Below are 20527 nucleotides of genomic sequence, written 5' to 3' on the forward strand. Positions count from 1 at the left end.
TGAGCTGAATTATGTGGTGCAATGACCACTTGTCACACGAGTATCTAAATTTTACTGTAAATTTCTTCATAGTGCAATCCACATTTGAGTGTGCTGAAGCATCCATGGTAAAGAGCACAGGTGCAGAACATTTTCATCGCTTCAAAAATTTTTCTTGAACAGCATTTTTTCAGAGTGCTGTTCATTGGAATTCATCTTCTAAATTGCCTAATAATTATAAAACATCTTCTTGTTACATGTCTTCTCTACACCATTATGGTAGAAAAAGAAAGATAATTTCATCCTTGATTTTGTCTAGTCAAATATAAGCTGAATAGAAAGCGATCAGCTCCTTTCACACTTTCATAACATTCTAATCGTGATGCTTTTGGAATACTGCTTTGGGAATGGGACATAATTTTGGAGTGCTGGATTACTTTATTTTTCTATTACTATGGTGTCTGTTACAATGTACATTGTTAAAACATTGTACGTAATTTTATCCAATTCTTTTTTTCTTTCTTTTTTTTTTTTTTTAAATCAGGGGAAAGCATGTACATAGTCCCCCACTACGACAAATTATGCAGTTGAGTTTCCCACACTTGGGGAAATCACAGGGGTCAGCACATCCACAGTGCAATGGATAAGCCTGGCCCTGGGAAAACCACTTTCGTGATCATGGTGTCTCCCTTGCCAGGTAAGTATCTATCCAATTCTTATCATTTAGATATATTCTTGTATACTTCCTATTACATCTCAAACACAGTGTTTTGCTTAGAAATGTAAATTATTCTTGGAAGAAAACACAAAAGAGGAGAGAAAATTGTAAGAAAAAATGAAAGCAAGGACAGAGACTTCTAAAGGAGAACACTTTAATTAGTAATACTGTATAAAAATAAAATTGGATATAAAGTGTTTCATCTTTTATATTGCAAAAGAAGGAAAGAGTGTTTAAATATTATAATAAATTTCTATGTTTTGCATTAATTGTCTTACTAGTGTAATGAATCACTACAATCTTAATGACTTCAAATAACACAAGTAAAATATTTTACTCTTCTTTTGATCAGCACATTAGTTATGGTAGACTAAAATCAAGGTATGCACAGTGTTGTATTATTGTTTCTGTTCTCTAGAGGTTCTTGCATGTTCATGATTTCCTTCTAAACTATTTGTTAATATACTTATTCACTGACACATATTTCCTTAGGTTTAGTTGCCCTCAAATTCTCAACTTACATTTATAAACAATTCAATTCCAATTTAAAATTAAACTACCTTTCTACTAAAGTTTGTATGTTTTAACAGAATAAAACTAATTCTTCCCTCTGGCCTATTGCAACATAGCTGTCACTCAGCATACCTGCTATCTGCAAACCTGAAAAACACTACTGTATTATTTTTTGAACAAATTGTCTGTTAGAAACATTAAGATTCAGAAGTACATGATTTACCCTTTACATAAGAAACTAAATTTCCAATTTATATCATTTATTTTCTGTGAAGAACACTTTTTTTTTTTTTTTTTGCATTCTAGATCTATTGGCAAAAATTCCATTGTTGTTTGTTAAAGAAAGCACTCTTTATTTCCTTTGTAGGATAATTCTGCTGAATTCAAACATCTTGGTCAGTGTTTTGTTTTGTTTTTCCTTTTGGTGGTGGTGGAATTTCTTTCAACATGTTAAATATCTTGTGTGCATATTTTCTGCCTGAAGAGGAAGTCCAGTGCAATTATGTCTTTGTTTCTTTGTAGTTGAAGTGTATTTGTTTTCCATTCCTCTGGATTCTTTCAAGATGTACTTTTGGTTTCTGCAGTTTAACTGTATACCTGTGTACAGATTTACTATGTATATTGTTTGATGTTGTCTTAGCTTCCTAAAATTTATTTGTTGTCTTGTTGTTTGAAAAGTATTATAAACCCAAATATCGAGTTCAGTCATCCAAGTATTGTAATCCTCTTTCTAGTTTTCCTCTCAATCCAAAAAATTGTATTTGTAATCCGATTGAGACGTTATTGGAATCCCAGCTGGTCAATTCCAATCTACCACCACCAATGCAATCCATGGCAAGAATAAAGACACCAAGACATATTCCAAGTTAAGGACAGCCCAGGGGTCCTAAGTCCGTTTCCCATGAGGACATATGGACAAAGACAGCAATCCTAGGTCTCTGCCAGCATTTATTCTCTTGTGTAGAAAAGGGAAAAGGGAGAGTAGCTCAGAGATGAGTGATAGTCAGGATGTGTGTTTGGGGGGTGTTACTGAGTAACTTGAGCTGGCTGGCCAGGTGCAGGAATGGCATCTCTGTAACTTGCAGAGGTAAATATATGCAGAAGGATCAATTTTAAAAGCCTAATTAAGGTAGCAATAGAATTGTTTTGTGAGGCTACTGCTTCGGTTTTTGATATGCAAACTCTTGTGCCCTGGGGAGTCATAGCCTCTTATCTTAAGGCTCCCACCCACTTGACATTCTCAGAGCAAAGCTCTACATCTCACCAGCTCAATCCTGTATTGTGGAGAGCACCATGCAAGGAAACAGGACTGTCTGATGGCTAGACTTTGCACATTAGCACCTCGGCTAGCCTTATTTGCAAAGCTTAGAGCCAACTGAAGAGAGAAGGAAATGCCCTAGCCAGCCTTTCACATATCAGTATAAGAAAATGAGTCTCCAAGTAATCAAAGTTACAGCAATTGTTTTGGATCCAAAGGGAACCACTGGAGTTGTCTCTCACATCTGTAATGGCTGCACATTAGCACTTGGACTAGCCTTGTTTGCCATGCTCAGAGTTAATTGCAGAGAAGGAAATACACTAGCCACCTTTTTTCATATCAGTATAAGGAAATGAGTCTCCAAATATTCAAAGTCATAGTAGTTGTTTTGGATTCAAAGACACTTGAGTTGTCTCCCACAGAAAAGTCCTCTATCATTTTTAATTCAAATACTTTTTCTGTAATTTTCTCTCTTGCGGTATTCTAGTTGCACACATTTTTACATTGTTTTAAATCTTGCATCAAGTCAATTCGTTTCACTATATTTTATCTTGCTTCAGTGTATTAACATGTCTTCTAGCTCACTAATTCTTATTTCCTGTCATTTCTCATGTATTGATGAGTCATTCAAAGACATTTTTCTGTTCTTTTATTTTTAGCACTTTTTGCATTTCTTTTTCAAAGTGGACATCTCGCTCTGTGCAGTACTAAGTAGGTCTTCTTGTTTTCACCTTCAGGAGCCCCTAGAATATTAATAACAGTTAATTTATATTCCTAGTCTGGTCATTGTAAAACCACTTGAACATCTTGTCTCTGAATATACTTCTCCCTTTTTAAAATATTTTGCAATATTGCCTTGAAAGTAGCCATGATACATCAAGTAAAAGGAGCTTATATAAACAGGCTTTATTTTAATTGTTTATATTTAAAAGTTGAAGGCTATATTGTTAAGCACTTGTTACAACTGTAGAATTTTGAGTTCCCAAATGTCTTTAATAGCTTTGCTCTTTTGTCCCTTTTTTCTTTTGCATAGGAGCTGACACTTGCATGCGTAATAGCTGTAATAAACTGCTATATAGGTTTCTCACAGCTGAGATGGTAAGGAGTGGCAGAAATTAATCTATAACCACTTCTCTGTGAGTAAGTCCCTGCTACCGGGCTGTGATTTATAGAAGAGACTCTCAGTGCCTCTGATCCTGCATCGCTTGTGTGAGATGAGCCAAGAAATGCAGAGGGGCTGAAGTGTTTTGTTTTGTTTTCCCCTTTTCCAACTTGTTTAGTGTTTGGTTCTCCTGGGTCAGAGACACAAAAGATGAGAGAATAGAGAGAGTGGGGGAGGGGAAAGGCCTTTCTTGCAGGCATGCAAGGGCTACAAAGGGACACAAGGAACAAAGCAATAAATGCTGGGCTTTATTCGAAATTGACATGGCAGAGTTAAAGGGGGGGCGGAATGACGTATTGACAGCTGATTGGGGGAACTTTGGCACGCAATTGAAAAGTTGTACCTATTCAGTTCCTTCAAATTTTTTGTTGCTTTGAAGATAGTCACTACTACTCAGCCCTTTACATGTCAGATCAGATAGTTACAAGATCAGGACTCTTTTCTGCTCTTAAAGTTAGAAACGATTGGTTGAGCTTTTCTCTGGGGCTTCTGCTTTCATGTTCATCTGTCAAAGAATTGGTATTATAAGTAGATGACCTTCATGTTGGACCTTTACAGGGACTATTTCTGAACCTCTTAAATCAAGCCTTTCTCTGTCTCCTCAAAATACCAACTTTTCAGTTTTTCTAATTAGAGTTATAGTTTCCTTTTTAGTTTGACTCTTTTCCTATTGAATCTGTACAATAGTGAACTTAATTCAGAACTACTCTCTCTGCCTAAGTGCACATGTTCCCAAAGTATACCTAGTAAATAGCATGAAAATTCATATTCTGTATGCTTACCAAAATACAGGCTATGGATAATATATTAAACATTCATTTAGCTAATGAGATCTCTTTCTTCTTAATTTAGGAATCATCTTCTAAATTAAACACATCACCATGTACTATTGAACACCTACAAACTCTTTTAAATATTATATAAATATATAAGTAAAGTAAGACATAAACACAAACATAAAATAAGTAATTATATGTTTTCAGATAAAAAGATTCATATAAACTTCTGTTAAAGTCTATTGGATGCAGCATTAAAATGTCAAGGATCCCCATTTAGCTTTTACTGATTGTTATGTAGAAGCAAAATCTCAATAATACTCTCATGTGAGAGAAAGTTAAAAAGTTTACAAAGCAAGTTCCATCAAAATAGCCTCAACATGACAGGATCAGAATCAAGGCATAATAAGAAAACTCTTGAAATTTTCAAGGACTTCATGTGTGAAAATCATTATTAATTTTGAAAATGTTCAATATAATGCATTAGTCTTAAATCAGGGTCAATTGGGTATTCAACTAAAGTTGGCATTCACTAGATATTTTTGAAATTCGTGTATTACAAATTTGTATTTAAATATGACCTAGGTCTCAAAAGATACAGAGCCTAAAATCATCATCTTGACTGGCATTAATTAGAAATTTTATTTGGCAATGTCTGTTGAAAGACCAAGAATTGAAATCACTAAATGTGTCACTTAATTAATTGCCCACAATGATAGAACATTCAGGGTAAAACATTGAAAGGGCATCTAAGAGCTGTTAGTTTCATGTAATACAGGCACTGCCAGCCTCTTCTCAACAAAAGGAAGGATTCTCCGTGGAATGCTTTTAGAACTAAGAGACATGAAGAAAGTTATTTCCCACACTGAATAAATTTTATAACAACAGCCACCCAGATTAAGAAGCTGTTCCAATACTTTTAATCATCTAACCTCATTTTGGAGGTATGTTTCAATAGAGTAGATTTACAAAGATTATAAAATCAGTTATTTTGAAGAAACCACATTTAATTACACAGACTGCATTTTAATAGTAACCATAAAAAATAACAAAATATATCAGAATGTTCTACATTATTTAATATGTATTCCTATATACCAAAGTTCAAATATGATTCATAATTATATGCAAACATAACGTAGCTATACCCATAGTATGAAAAGCAGACAGTATGTCTCTTTAAAGATCTTAAATAATGGCATAACGCATATTATTTTGTGACAAATACTATATATGGAGAATAGAAGAAAATAAGGTATAATCACTATACAGTTAGGAAGTAAATAATTATATAATCATTGGTTATAAAGCTGAGGAAGTAACTCAGTAGGGTACTTGTCTGCCATGACCAATAGCCTGGGTTTGAACCCAGGTAGGCAAAATCAAGCAGAACAAAACTAGTTTTATACCCATTTAAAGACATATAATATTAAGACATATTTTTTGTCTCTAAATGAAAAAAAAATAGATGATCCAACCTACTTTTAAATGGAAATACTATTGTTAGTGTGTTTTTCCTTTGATACACCTGTCTTGCAATGTTGTTTCTATGCCCTTTTATTATCTTACATATGTTAAAACATGCTCTGTGACAAATTAACTGAACGAAGATATTATTGAATTACACATATATTTAATATATGTATATCATTATTTTTATGCAAACAGAGGTGCAAACATTTGATATAACCTTTTCTTAGTAGATGTTTTAGATATTTTTATAGATGTCGAAACAAAATACTCAATATCCAATACCCACAAGTTAAGGGAAAAAAGATTTATTTAACTCATGGTTTATAGAGGTTGCAGTCCATAATCAGCTGGCTCCAAGGCAGAGTGATATATGGCAGAAGAGCAAACAGTTCATGGTGGTGGAAAACAGAAAAACCAACAAGTAAGGGACAAAACTCTTTCTGTTCCTTATATCGTATGCAAGAGACCTGCACTAGGGTAGTGATAGCACTCACATTCTTAATGCCAGCACTGGACCATGAATCATCAAAAACTCTAGATTTAGCAACTTCTGAAAAGCCTGTATGAGGCATTGAGGGGACATCTAGATACAAAGTGTAATAGCTTATATAGTACACGTAATATCAAAATAAAGCAAGATGTGGTGGTGCACACTTGTAATTCCAGCACTCAGGAGGCTGAGGCAGGAGGAGGATCATTGCAAGTTCAAAACCAGCATGGGCTATAAAGTGAGCTCAAGGCCACCCTGAACTACATAGACACACACACACACACACACACACACACACACACACACACACACAAATCAAAAAATCAAAATATAAACTAATTCTTATAAATGCTTTTTCTATGTACTTTTACATATTTAATACCCAGTAGTCATGATGAAAGTAATGGCAAGTAAGTATTTGGTGTAGTACTTGGTGTAAACTCAAGTGAATGTTTGCCTTCTCTTTTATCTATCTATAACTCTTAATTATTTGTCAGAAATTATTTTGAAGTTGATGTGAAGGTCAAGAAAGGAACATAAAAGAATTACTACTAGAAACAAAATGGTTTTGAGTCTTACACTTTGTCTCATCTATCTCTAGCCAAATCTACTATACTCTTCCTGGTAATTTATGCTATTGTTAGAGTTGTCAAAAAAAAATACAAGAAATCTGGTTAAACTTGGGTTTCAAGTAAACAATATTTTAGTATATGTTGGACCTGAATTGTACATAAAGCATACTATTACTACTAATAATATTAACTGAAGTAGCATCAAATCCAGGATATGAGTACCTTGTTATCCCATGCCACTTTTGAGAAGTAGATAGACCTTTTAAAAATCCTGTTTCCAAAAGTCACAGTTTAGTGGCTGTCTTAAATATTTTCTTATTCAATATGGTGGCTGTAGATATTGTCAGTTTGGTCAAGCTTGGAACTATCTTCCCTAGTATCTCTTTCATGTATATAGATTTGGCCATAAAAGACCTTGAATGTGATATAAATGCTACTGTTACTCTGTAGGTCTTTGAATTCAGATACAATGATGATCAAAGAAAAAAAAATGAGTTAACTTGATTTCTTTCTGCTCCAAGGATCTTCACCTAGACTACTCCTAAATTATGAGCAGTAGTCTCCAAAGAGGTTTGATTTTGGCAAGAACCTACATGGAACTCTCCATGCACTGGGAGAAACATGCTAAATTCTCAGCTTTCTCCACAAAATCTCCACTTTGACCATCTGCGCTGGCACCAGAAGGACTTGTCAGTCTGTCTTTTTGTGTTTCTAATCATCCAAGCCATACTACTCTTAAGACTGTCTCACAAGTTGGGTAAGGCTTGATTCTTATAAATTATTTGCCTTTCATAAGCAGACAGCTACATCCATAGATGTAGCCATTGAGGGTAGGGTTAAAAGAGAATCATTGTGCTGTATCTCTCACAATTCTTCAAGAAAAATTTGCTTCTTATCTGACATTGTTGATTTTGCCATGTTGGAGATACTATTTTCAGTAAAGGAAAGATTTCTTCAAGGTACACAAAAATATTTATAGAAAAATAATATTTATACTGAATTGAGAGTAGTGATTGCTTACATTGTAACCTGTATTATGCAAGCAACAGCCAAGAACGTGGCTACTTAGTATATTGACTTTTCAGACCAATTAAGAGTTTCTGCTTGAAATAGAAAAAGTACTGTGAATGTCTGGGATTCAGGGGATTCTCTAGAGCAAGAGTTTCCTAACTCGGACTGAAAGGCTCTTCTCCTTGGTCTGTTAGAAACCAGACTTCCCAGTGGGGAGTTAGCAGCAGGTTAGTAATGGAATCTTCATCTGTACTCACAGCCATTAGCCATAACTCCCTTGACCGATTGGCATCCACATACTGTTCAGATCAGCCAAAGCATTAAATAGTCATAGGAATTTGATGCTACTGCGAGTTGGGCAAGCATGGTGAAACAGTTTGGCCCCACAATGAATTACAGGATGTTATGGCAGAGGTCTAACAAGGGTGGGAGGCCAAATGGGGAATGCTTACCTGAAGGCCACTTCCTTCTTCTTCCTCTCAATGGATTACAACTCCTCTTTCCTTTCCCCATGTGCTCCAAGAAAATTCCAATCAGCTCCCTGCAAGTCATAAATGCTCACTGAAAATGCCACACCCAGTCAAAGGTCACATATGCTCCACCACTCCACATCCAGTTGAAGGGGACGGCCTAATCCCCATGGGCTGTGTGCTTTCCACATCCTCAATAAATGCCTTCCTTTCTTTTTTCATTTTCCCTTCTCTATTGAGCCGGAAAACTCTAGCTCATGGGATCTGGGCTCTCCCCACACTGACCATGAAAAAATCATCTTTGAAAAAAGAAACTGGTTCCTGGTGACAGAAAAGTTTGGTGTCACTACTGTAGAGTCACTGTTAGAATTCTTAGGACCTAAATTACATGCTAAAGGAAAATTTTACCAACTAGGTACTGATACAATTACTGACTGCTCAAATGCTATATAGTCTGCTATCAAGCAACCATTAATAGATAAGATTATTTCTAACACTAAAAAGAATATAAGATTAGAAATATCGGAAGATAATTATAACTGCTTTCGGACTTGGAAATATTGCTAACTAAAGAAATTTATTCCTTGTTTTAACAAAAATGTACTTGTATACTGACCACTTTTATAGTCTCACTGTATAAACAGCTAACAGAAAATAAAAATAATTACAATTAACTGTATTTTAATATTTAATTCACACAATATCAAAAGAATTACTATATTTAGCTACTAGAGGAAACAAATCTTGCTAAATCATGAGTAAAAGGTATTTACATATTTTCTTTTAGAAAGAGGGTGACTCATTATAATTACTTCATCTTTGTCTAAGCAAAAGATGGTTATTTTCTGAATTAGAAATGCATATAGTTGCAATAGATGACAGGTGCCAAAGTATGCTACTGTAATCTTGCTTAAACTGTACATTCCTTTAAACAGAGCATTTCCTGTATACCTCAGAGGAAGTGTGGATGGAGAGAGCAGTATTATTTCTACTACAGGGCTTGGATGCATTTAATTTCTTAGCTGGATTTTATGCTGACCCCCATTACTGCTTTTCCTACTAAACAGGAAATTTCAAGTAGGGGTGTCTCCTTTTATATTCGCAATTGCTGTATACGTGAATATAAAAGGCGCCTAAGGAGAGGCTGTGGAATGACAAGCACTGACTAACTAAACCAAGGAGTGCAAAAACAAATTCTGATTCCAAATCAGAAATTAGAAAATTAGAATGAAACGTGGAAATTAAAATTGTCCTCATTCTGTGTCAGGACAAAGAGTTATTAAAATTCAAATCACTACCATAAAATTACTTTGATAGAGGCTTTTAAATGACATTATAATTCTCCCATTGCAAGAATCACTACGATGTGGTATTTGACATCGGAATCACAAGTTGTTCACTGATAAATGCAGTTTATAGACTTTTCACTCAGGTATAATGATTTAAATGTCACTGTATAGAACTTCACAACATACATATTTAACAGCCTCCTCAAATTATTTTTACTTTCATAAATGTTTAATAATTTTTAGTAGAGATATGTAGCTTCCACCACCCAAAGTAAGATCTGTGTTATTCACAAAATGTTGGTGTTTTTCTGTGTTGCTTACAACAGTTGCTTATATCGAGTTAAAGAAAATAAAATGTCAGAATAAAACATATATCAAGAAATGACAGAATTATCTGAAGATCATCTGGATACTCAATTTCAGAATTTTATTTATGAGTTAAATTAATTTTCTTGATTTACTTGCTTTTGAAATACTAAAAGGCACAACAAAAAATTTTTAACTCAACTGTGAACACTTTCAGATTGCTAATTTTTTTTAAATGTAAGAGGAAACTATTTTATTTCTGTTAATTAGATCTCAGGATTATACAAATGAATTGTAATATTTCTTTTTTGGTACATTTGAAATGATGATATGTTGTAGTTTTTCATTAGTTTAAGAGTTTACTACATGATCTTTAAAAATCTACCCACCAAAAATAATAATATTTTACTGTACATTCAGTAATCAAGAAATTCATAAGCATGTATTACATTGATATCAGTAATATATTCTTATAAAAGTATTCTAATAAAAGTTTAATGTGAAATTTATTTACATTATATTTAGTAAAGGAAAACAAAGTTCCAAAAATCTGAGAATACTATACAACAATTAAAAATGGGAACTATACTAATTCACTATTATGTGTGTGATAACTGATAATTTTAATCAAATAACAAACTATTTCAATGATAAAATATTAAGCACTAATCTGCCTTTCCTTACTGCCTCTCCCTGTAGGATAAAAGCCTGAAAATCAAGCTGAGCATGTTATCATACACCTGTAATCCCAGCACTTGAGGGGCTGAGGCAGGAAAATCAGCAGGAGCTCAAGGTCAATCTGAAGTGCACAGCAATACTTTGTCTCAAAAAGAAAAGCAAACAAAGAAAAACCATGAGCATCTGACTGCATGTTGAAAAGTGATTTGAAATGAATTGTTTTTTAACAGAAATATCAGTGTCTTCAAACTAAATGAAACGTTATTACAAAAGTTACATTGAAATAAAAAGTGATAATACTGTAAGGTATATAAAAGAATCCATTTATTACTTTTCCAATGTTAAAATTGTATGGTATGAAAACAAAGACTCAATTCTTAAAATTTTGAAATTGGGAAGTTTCAAGCCTACTGAGAAAATGAGAGCCCCCTGAGAAAAAGTTATAAACCTCGTCAAGTAGAATGGATTTAATATGAAGGTGAGGCTTTATCAGTGTACCACTAAAAGGCAAGTGCTTTTCAAGGAACTATTAAAAAAAAAACTCAATAAAATATCACAGTCAAGATGACATTTTAGAAGCACGACAAACTATGACTTAGACAGCCACCAATTGTTTTTATACACACACACACACACACACACACACACACACACACACACACACACACATATAGTGATTATTTTATGGCATGTGTGTACATTCAAATGTGTACATTAACAAAATATGCGCCGTTTACAATGTTACTAATATTGTTAGTAATATTTTGCTAAATACTTTTTTAATCTCTGTATGTCAAATTGTATACAGCTAGTTGGCCACAGTAGTGAGAAAAATTAACTATACATGCAAGTTGAGACAGAAATATAATTTTTAATTAAAATTTAATAGTTAAATTCATTTTACTTGTTATGCTATAAATACTGAAATTTTGGAAAATTTAACTAAATGTTTAATAAGTATTATATTTTATTATGAAAAAACCCATATTGTACTATAAAACAAGTACTATACTGGGCAAGTCAGAACTCATACCTCGTTGTTATCCTGAAGTCAAATATAAATGGGTGGATAACAAAACTAAGCATGATGTTCACTCGGTCGCTTTTTAAAATTTTCAGTATTATGAATGAATACTGAAAGCTTAATGTCTATTTCCAAGGATATATTTCCAAGGATTTTTTGTCATTAAGTCACAAAACACTTTTATAAAATTTGTGAACATATGTAATTAAATGTTTTAAATGATACAATTGTATCATATACTAATAAACACAAAATACTAGCTGACTAATTACATTTAATTCATGCATATAAACTTTCTTTGTAAATACACAATGGAAAGACATTAGTTTCAGCCAATGGAGGCCTATTATTCCATTGTTTCTCTTTTCAGACACAACACTCTGGATTCATGGGACTTTAAGAATAGAGAGGAAATAGTTTAACATGTTCAGTTTCAGCAGAAGAGGACTCACATAATTCCAATGAAGTTTGACTATTAGCACCTTTCACAATGATAAAATGTTATAGGGTATTGTTAAGAAAATTGTGGGTTTTTTGAAAGGGAATTCTCAACATTACATGAGAATTAGGTCTCAGATGCTCTTATGCATTCCTAAACGACAAAGAGGGATTCCTTTTTATCCCTTTGTGTGTGTGTCTAAGTTTGTATGTAAGTAGGTAAATGTGAGCTCATCTGTCCCTGCTTGTCTGTCTGTCTTCCTTTCTGAGAAAAAGAGATATTCTCACCATCTGTAAGAATTTTAATTGCCATCTTAAATATCTTGTCTATCCCAATGTTAGGAAGTATAGGAATTTGTTTAAAAGCTTAACATTAAAACCAGAGCCTTGAAGTAGCGACAGAGAACTTCCTAAAGAAATTAGTGCTATTCCAAATGACGGATTAACAGGGCAAACATTTCTTCTGGAGAAGAAATGTCACACACTGGAATGGAAAATAGGGCATGATTTGGCATAGGCAACGTTATAAGGCTAGGGAAGAAGCAAAGACCAAATCATAGAGGTTCACGTGCTAAGCAGTTGGATTTTGTGGAATTCAGTAGGGAATCTATTGGGGCTTGTGGTGATTTTGCAGAGTGGCCTTGTGTGCATGTTGGGCGGCAAAGCTCCATTCTGTCTTGCAGTATCAAATGTGTAAGGTGCTTTCATAGAAAAGAAGACAAAGGGAAAAAGAAAATTGTACAACAATGATTAATTATATCTACTTTACACACAAAGCAGCCACTATGTTGTTTTGAGGCATATATACTTTACCAAATTAAATAAATGTTAAACTGCTAGAAAAATTATAGAACTATTTGTAATGTGTGATCAGCTATCATTATATTAGACATGATAGGATATATACTTTTTAAAGGAAGTTCAGAAACAACACTACAATTATCTCACTTTAGCTATTAGGAACCAGTTTCATCTTTTCCTCTAGTAAGAGTAACAATGTGAGAAATGTAAAGAAAGAAGACATTTCAATGATGCTATCAGAGGAAAACAGTTTCCTGCTGATAATTAAGTGTCTTGACAAAATTCAAACTATCATAATGTATGAAATACTGATCTTCAGTCGTGATGACTGTAGTGTCACTATTAAGAACTACAGTACTGATTTGAAAATTTTGGTTTAATGAATGTCTGTAAATAGCAGCATTGTTATTTATACATATTTTGAAAATTACTATTTATTCTCATTTTTCTTACTTTGAGAAAATTACTATGGTTTTCATGTAACTATATATGTAAATTTGTGTAAAATATTCCTATTAATATCTTCAACCATTTAATATTTATTCATTTCAAAGCAACACTAATACTTATTATAATAATTTTAGCCACTGTAATCCTTGTACAATCCTAACAATGTACTCATAACTTTCACAGAATAACGTTCTGCATACAGTTGTATTTTTCATTCACATGTCTCTTCATTTCATGCAAACAATTTTCTAAACTTAGAATCCCTGTTTGAAATTATTCAGGCTTATTCTATCTCTATTTTTTAGTACGTAATTTATTGCTTCTTGACTTTTTTATGGTGTCTACAGCGTTTCTAATACATATCTTCAAATAGTATAAATCCATCTTCAGATAACGCCACCTCACATCAGGTGCAGTACATGTATTTTCTAGTGGAATATTTACAATTCCTCCCGCTCAGCCTCTCAACTTGTATAACATTTAACTCATTTTTTTTTTCATTCATCTAGCAGCTTTTATCACTGGATGTATTCTTGTTATTAATTTTTAAAGTACTGCAGTTCACCAAAATGCAATAGAACAAAAAGATTTTATTTTGTGTATGTTTATGCCTTCTCTGATTTCCCTCCTCATGCTATGTAGAACCCCATTTCCCACCCTATATTATCATTATTCTGCAGCTCTTTACCATACTTGCTAAACAGGGCTGTAGGCAATACACTGTCTTTCTTTCCCTAGAAGGCCATTATATCTCCTCTTTCAAAAGATTATATTTCTGAATATAGAGCACCACAATGCTTTTCATTTTTACTCTTTTAAATATTTTTTTTCCTTGTTTGGGTGGTTTCTGATGAAAAATCTACTGTAATGTTTACTTACCCATGTGTTTCATAGATAACGCATTGTTTTCTTCAAGATTTTTATTTTTAGTTTTAGTTTCAGGCAGATTAAACATCATATATCTAGGTGTTATTATTTTGATGTTACTTAATTTACTTTGAATTAACTGATTCATCAATTAATTTTCTTATTCTTACCTTTAATCTGTAGTCTGATTTATATCTTTAAATGGATAAGATCTTGATATTTATACCACTAATATTTTTTTTTCTGTTTTGGTTTTTCTTTGAGATGTATCAATCATTTCAAAATAATCATTTATTGGTATGTATCAATCATTTCAAAATAAACGGTACACTTGAAGAATATCTTGTTTCATAATTCTAACACTGTGTCATATGAGATTGGTTGTGATAATTTGTTTTTCTTTTGAGGTTTTATTTTGTTTTGTGACTTTACTCCTTTTGTATCTGAGGCTGTCCTTTGAACTCATTAAGTAGTCCATGCTGTTCTCTGTTTCATGGTGATTTTCCTGCATCTGCCTTCCTAGTCCTGGGATCACAGGAGCACACCTCCACTCCTGGTGTCTTCAGATTGTTTTTTGTTTTGTTTTTCATTCTACCTGCTTTTGTTTTCCCTGTAACCTTAATGAGTCTAAGAAAAATAATTTTTTTCTGTTGGTCCAAATTTTCTAGTTTCAAGTGTATAAATTATAACTTCTAAACTCTTCTTCTGTCTGACCTATTTTTGAATATTCATGCAATTTAATAAATATTTAAATGCATGAAATATAAACATGTTTACGTATGTTTTACTATAAAATAAAATACGCCTTTTAATTTAAAAGCTTTTTAGGTAGGTTTAGTATAATAGTATTTACATTTTCACCATACTTTCTCTTGAAATACCAGCATAAGGTATATATCATCAGTTAATGTATAGCTTTATCAATTTATACAAGTTAAATCTTCCTTTGCCATGTTGTAAAGGATGGATTCCATTTCCAGTGGCTTCATGTCTTACCTGTTTATAGATATACACCATTCCCTTTACATTGCTAAAGTTTCAGCTTCCCAGAGAAATTCAGATAGGTAGAGAGAGCTGCCATATGCTCCTCGTTCCTACACACTTACAGCTTGATGAGCACTTGCTTTTTTCATATCTTGAATTATGCTCTCATGAATAATGCTGTACTGAACTTAGCAGTGCAGATATTTTTGAGATACTAATTTTGTTTCTTCAAGATATATCCAGACATGGAATTGTTGAATCATACTGTAGTTTTTGTCTTAAGTTTGGAAGAAACTTTTCATGCTTTTCATTAAGGTTGTAGACTTCACTGCCATTTGGTATCTCATTCAGTTCAGACTTGGTACTTTCTAGGTGCACTACCTCGAAAGCTATCCTGGACCAGTTTCAGTATGTTCTGACTGAAATTTCCATGTTGCTTTCTTTTTCCCTATAATTTCTCAGATGAAAGCCAGAATAGTCTTTGAAGATATGAAAGTATCTTTATCTTCTTTTCATTTTGTATTGACACTTTCATTTTTTTCTATTATTAAATTTACTCATACAATTTAGATATACATATTGATTATATTCCTCACAGGGAATTTGTAGCTAGGTATGATATATCTTGATATTTTTTTTTTTGTTCCATATACTTTTAAGTATCTGATATTGTTTTTCCTCTGCAGGTAAACTGATTAAGATTTTCAGTTTTAAATAAACTTGTAGTTTCAAATATTACCAAGATGCGTTGTCTAGTTTTTCTAGTCTTCTTCTTTCGTGACTCTGTTGCTTTGTTTAATCATTTACAATGGTATAATTGATATTTTTGTCTTCAGAAATATTTGTCATTCATTATAAAATTCTTCATCTAATAATTCAATCTTAAAATCTGTATTCTGTAACATTTTCCTTAGTAGTTTGTTAATTTGGCTTTATATTTTATGTACAGAACAATAACCTCAATTGTTTCTACTTGACCACTGTATTTTTTTGAATTTCATGTGTTTTTCTGTGAATTTATTTTTTTATTTATTCACTTTTTCCAATACATATTCAGCACCTAGGTAAAATTATTAAACCTGAGAACACTATCATGATTTTTAAGGAATCATGGTTTACTTTGTATCATCTATGTCAAGTACTACTTTAAATATAATCTTGATTTTTATTGAACACAAAATTGTTCTCTCCCAAAATATTGTGATATCTAATTATATTGTATATATATATATATATTTTACTTTCTAAATAGCTGATTAAAATTTCTTGAAAAATGTTTTGGAGTCAAGTTTCCCATCAGTTGTATCGTCCTGTGTGTACAACAGAAAATAATCAGAAATTCTTTTTCTATAGTTGGCTATCGATCCCAGGTATTAGAAGTATGGCAAGTGGGAGCCAACGGGAGAAGGAAATTTATGAGCAGAATTTACATCAGTTTATCAGGATCCATGGCTTAAATGGGTAAAAACATTGCTTTTTTTATTTTACCCATTTATAATCTAAAGGTGTATCAATTATTGGGGTTAGAGTTGTCAGATATTCACAGACAGATATGTAATAATTTACCTTGTACTATCTGCCTGTTCTGTTTCCTTTATTTTTATACTTCCCCTAGGTTTCTATTTGGAAATGAGTTTCCTCTTTTTTACTCCATTTATTCTGGGCTCTGCATCTATTCATCTGCTTCAGTAGTTACTCTGGTTCCATCTTCAACTCATATTCCAAAAATTTTATTGTATACCTTGTCTACTCATGTTTTTCAATTTTAAAGACAATAAGTTAAAATAACAAAAAACAAAGTTTCAAAACAGGTTAGTAGGAGAGTGACAGTAGTTAATACACTGCATATTATTATTTATTTTCCTTTCATTTAAGTAAGATCAGAAGAAAGACAAAAAAAAACCCTGGAAACTATTTTTGTAAGGAACTGTAACTCAGTGTGATCACTAACTTTCCTCTGAGTTTTGTAGCCTGTTATTGTTTATGGGTTTAATTATTTAGCACAACTGCCATATTGGCCTTGCCATCCATTTAACATGACATTACATTTCTTTCTTCATTCATCATTGATTTTGAGTCATTACTGAATTAGATAAAATGAATGTTAATGGTAAAATATTATATTTTTCCCTAGGCATTTATAAAATAATCAGCCTGTTTCTAGTATAGTAAATTTGATTTCAAATATACTATAGCAAAACAAAGAAGACTAAAGAGTCAATTGTTTCATATGAATAATGTTATTCTTTTGTTTTCCCTACTTATGATTGACCTTGTGCAGTGAAAAGTGATATTTCAACTCCCAAAAGATAAGAGTATCCATCAGTGTATGACTTTCCTCAAGTTTCACAACTAGAGTCAGAGGGAAAAAACAAAAAACCTCATGCATTCTTTTCTTGAAAGTAGATTTCTACCTGTATTCTCAGATAATTTCTTCAGCAAACAGACACACATTTCTTCATAGAAATTAGGTTGTCTGGGGGTTCCTGAGACACTTAAAAACTCAAAAACAGGACTTATGAAAGATTGGGCACATAACACTCTCTTAAATTTCAATAAACATCTGTATATTGAAGCATCAAAAGACTGGATATTTTCTGGAATCTGGTAGAAGCAATTGAGTAGACTTGAAATCAAATCCCAGTCAAATAAATGTCAACCCTGGATTTTCATAGGTGATATTTGTACAAGGTAGGAGGAAAGAAAAAGAAATCGCTACCCCTTTTACTCTGTTTTATGACTTAAGTGAGACCCCTATCTCTGTACCACACTAGCATATGTAAACACCTGTGTGAGTGCTTGCAGGCTGGGGAAAGCAGGTTGCATAAGTGTTTCAACACAACAGCTGAGAATGTCCACGGAGTTCTCATGCTTCCCATGTTAAGTTTTTCTTCATAAGTATGAATGGCCAGGCAAGAATCCTAGTATTTAAGAGAAGAAGAAGCACCACTTCAAATACAAAACTACACAAGGAAAACATTCAGCATCACTTTCATGGGCAGCCAAATCAAGAAAAGAATTTTGGAAAGAAATTTTTGTTAGTACCACAGAGAGATTTAAAAAGATGCTAAATACATCCAAATGGAAAAAGCTATTAAGAAAATGATGAATGAGAGGCTATGAAAGAGATTTTAGATATTGAAAACATGATTGCTTAAGGAAAATATTTAATATAAGGGCCAGAAGAAAAAATCAGGGAAATCTCAAAAATGTGGAAGACACAAAAGAAATAGAGAGGAGAAATGTGAAGGAAATGCTGAGCGGCACGAGTCATTAATTTAGGAAGTTTGCAATTCATCTAAGAGGAATTTGAGAATAGAGAGAAGAAAAAATGCAAAGAAGAATTTCATCAAAAACATGATAAAAGCAAATTTCCCAGAGGTGAGATACCCATCTTGCATTCACAAGTGCTCAGAGAGTACAACCTAACAGGGCAGATAGGAAAAATATAAAGAGAAGAAAATAAAGCCCTCCACATTGAGAAAGCCATCAAAATATCAGAATTATAAAAATATCCTAAAGCTTTTTATTTCAATTATTTGTTGACCCATCTTTAACGACAAAAGCTAAGTAGCCCTGAGATTGCAAGCAGAAAATTTACTGTGCTGTTAAAATTTTACTCTACCTTAATGACAAGGAAATGATACAAGCATTTAATACAACAGTGTTCATTTTCTTGGGCTTCCCCAGCAGAACACTGCAGCCTGAGTGGAGTAAGTTATAGAGATTCCTTTTCTTGTATTCTGTAGGTTGGGAAATCTAAGATCAACCTGCGGACAGGGTTGGTTTTTAGTTAAGTCTCTGTGGTTCTCAGGGGCATGGTCTCCTATCCACACTGCTAATTTATGTTCTTGTTTGTTTGTGTGTTTTGTTTTCCAATAACACCAGTTCTATTGGATTAGGGCTACACCATTACATTTAAATTCAGTGAACTTCTGAAAGCTATTGCCTCTAAATAGAGATCAAATGAGAGTTAGGGTCTGAATTGGAGGGGATGCAGTTCAACTCAAATAACAGTGTTAACTACAATAAAGGAAAACACAGCATTAACGCTAGTGGGAGCAGTGTGGTACCAAACATTTGACATAGGGTCAGAATGCAAGCTTTTTGAGATGGCTGATTTTATGCATCATGGTCTACAATGTTCCCAGATATTTGGTCAACTGTAAAGGTGGATGTTTTAGTGCAGGTGTTTATTGTTTGTTTTGTTTTGGGTACTGGGAATCCAACTCACTACTTTAGTCTTGCTAGGCTGGCACTTATGCTGTGGAGCAAAATCACCCATCCTAGTGTGGGTGTTTCTGTATGAGTTTAACGTTTAAATTCATTGACTGAAAAAAAGCTGATTGCTCTCCTTAGTATGGGTGAGACTCATCCAAACAGTGGGCAGCAGAAAAGAACCAAAAAGCTCAGGAAAAAGGCCCTTCAGAGAGAGACGCAGTTATTGATTAACATATGTTTTGTTTGTTTACCATTGGAATCAAACTGACTCATTATCTTCACCTGGGTCTCCAGCCTGCCAACTTTAACACTGGAGACACAATCATTCTCCTGGGGCTTCAGGTTATCAACTCACCTTTCAAAGTTTGAAACCTCACAACCTCTAGAATCATATGTGCCAAATAAATTGTCTCTATCTCTGCCTCTCCCTGTCTCTGTCTTTCTGTCTCAGTCTGTCTCTCACTCTGTCTCTGTCTGTCTCCCTTTCTTTCTTTCTCTTCTCTCACATTGCTTCTGTTTCTTCATAAAAAAAGCAGTATTTGAGTGAGAGTTACAGTGAAGTATGATAGAGGAAAATATAAGAGGCAGTATAATCCATATGGAGTAAGCTGTGAGTTATCCAGGCAGAACTGAACTTAACTGTTGGAGGCAGAGAAACGTAGTCAGAGAGTCTGAAACCGACACAGAGTGGTAGATACACTGATGGGCATGTTTCCCCGCATTACATGAAAAGATTGTAAGGCCAGGATGAGTTTTAATTTTGTCATGTGGTAGATGAATAATTTAGAGCTTAGACTAGAAAGTTTTATCATGTCTGCTGTGCTCATCCACAGTTCATGTTAGTTGGCTTGTGAACAGCAAATTTTGTAGATGCAAGTTAAAATAAAAGAGCTGTCAGAAAATCATTTTAATAATTCATATGAAAAAGTAAGTTGTGTGATGCAAAAATAACACAAGGTATGGAAAAAATTAAAAGATAAGTGACCTCAGAGTGATTCAAGACACTTGAACTTACAGACTATAAAAAATAGCTATAAAAAGTACTAC

The 20527-nt window shown here is 33.3% G+C and overlaps 1 non-coding gene across 1 annotated transcript; it reads right to left on the bottom strand.

Moving 5' to 3' along the window:
• Positions 1-520: 520 nt before the first annotated feature.
• On the bottom strand, positions 521-684 carry LOC111755161 (U1 spliceosomal RNA). The gene has a single exon (XR_002789743.1). It is a non-coding gene; the product is annotated as a U1 spliceosomal RNA (small nuclear RNA).
• Positions 685-20527: the final 19843 nt, after the last annotated feature.

Source organism: Cavia porcellus, unplaced genomic scaffold, assembly GCF_034190915.1.
Source record: "Cavia porcellus strain 051 isolate PalLab524CR breed Dunkin Hartley unplaced genomic scaffold, mCavPor4.1 scaffold_11, whole genome shotgun sequence".
Taxonomy (NCBI): Eukaryota; Metazoa; Chordata; class Mammalia; order Rodentia; family Caviidae; genus Cavia; species Cavia porcellus.